The 1,869-nt window shown below is 33.9% G+C and overlaps 1 long non-coding RNA gene across 1 annotated transcript; it reads left to right on the forward strand.

The window, feature by feature from the left end:
- Nucleotides 1–226: 226 nt before the first annotated feature.
- Nucleotides 227–1,381, forward strand: LOC139147394 (uncharacterized). Its single transcript, XR_011555715.1, has 3 exons — nucleotides 227–380; nucleotides 523–682; nucleotides 1,328–1,381. It is a non-coding gene; the product is annotated as an uncharacterized lncRNA (long non-coding RNA).
- The last annotated feature ends 488 nt before the right edge of the window (nucleotides 1,382–1,869 follow it).

Consider the following 1,869-nt stretch of genomic DNA (forward strand, 5'->3'; position numbering starts at 1 on the left):
AAGGTATACTGTCATCTGTTCCAATTTTGCCACAGTTACCATGGAAAGAGAAAATCTAACCAATCATAGATTTTAAGCGGGTGGCCGCTTTTTAAAAACAGCGCCCTCACATGGGCATTTTGAATGCCAAGGAAATCCCCTTTGATCATATATGGGCATATTTAGATTACAGATGACTGTATACCTTTAAGTGTAATTTTAAATTTTACACTTTTCAATTTTGCAGAGTCACCACATTCAAAATGAACCCAAGACAGCAAGATATTTTGAAAAATCATTTTGATGCACTGTTGTCCCACGTACAAGTTGATCCAGTAATACAATTTATCAAACGGATGCATCCAGGCGTTCTTACCGATAGAGATATACAGCAGATAAATGTAAGTGAAGTTTTAGACACTCTCTGTGGAAAGCGAGACTGAACTTTTCAAAAATATCACATATTACAGGATGTCTATCAAAATCTGCATTCATTGGGACATTAATCTTAATTTTAAACGACTCTACTATTGGTATTTACAGAGGGCGTATGGACAGGCTCGTCTGCAGTGTATGTTGGAAAAGTTTAAGCAACGTGCTGATGGATACAGACTTCTGTTTCTGGCATTGCAGAACACAAATCATAACGACACAGTATTGGATGCATTAAAGCCTGGACTGAAACTTGGACAGAAATCAGTCTGTGAGTACACAGATCATCTCATCAACACTTTTTGTCAGCAGACAAATACAATAACAAATAGTCCGTTATAAGTAACGTTTGAAAAATATTCATTTTGTTTGTATATGTTTTCAAAATGCACTTTCTTCTTCTATTGTCCGAATTACAACGGCTTTCAACGCCTTTGAAATGATCAAATTTCCAACTAGAAAGGCATGTCTAATGTCTATGTAGCCTTTGCAATGAAAAAGAAAATGAATCCTCTTTACTCAACATGTTGATGGTGCATGTGAACTCTTACTTTGATGACCAACATCATGTAGTCAGGAGCAGATCACGTTTATGTATGATCCAATGGCAGATTATACGCAACACAAGCTATGCAGTAGGAAAAGAACAATTTGTTAATTCGGCGAGCATATTTATATGTGTGAGAAAGAGTCATTCCCCCTCATCTTTCAAACACATGTTTCAAACACACAAACGAATAAACAAACGACATTGGCAATAATCATTATCATGTACTGAAAAGCTGCTCTAACAGCGTAGGGAGAAAAGGAAATTAGGTGTAGCTTTTGATAATACGATAATTAGTAAATAAATAAATAAATAAATAAATAAATAAATAAATAAATAAATAAATAAATAAATAAATAAATGTTTCAGCTTTTCCAGCTACTCCCCGACAAGAAACAGTGGACAGAACACTGACAAGTAAGTGATTCCTCTTAGATAGATAGACAATAGATATCTAATAGATAGATAGATAGATAGACAGACAGACAGACAGACAGATAGATAGAAAGATAGATAGATAGATAGATAGATAGATAGATGGATGGATGGATGGATGGATGGACGGACGGATGGATGGATGGATAAATGTGTAGATATAGGTATAACTGTATAGTTGAATATCTATATATATATATATATATATATATATATATATATATATATATATATATATATATATATAATCGATTGATGTATAGATCGATGGAGACATAAGGAGACACATGGCTATAATAAGAATGAAATGTAGATTCCATAAATCATGTTCATACCTAATCGAATTTTCAATACGAATTTATAAAATAGGAACGCCTCGAGGGGCCACGGGTTGTCAGAAGACGAAAGGTATGTGCTAATTAAGATTCAGATAACTACTAGAGTAATGATTGTTTAAACAACCTCAGATTGGACTC

The sequence above is a fragment of the Ptychodera flava genome, chromosome 2, assembly GCF_041260155.1.
Source record: "Ptychodera flava strain L36383 chromosome 2, AS_Pfla_20210202, whole genome shotgun sequence".
In the NCBI taxonomy this organism is placed as follows: Eukaryota; Metazoa; Hemichordata; class Enteropneusta; family Ptychoderidae; genus Ptychodera; species Ptychodera flava.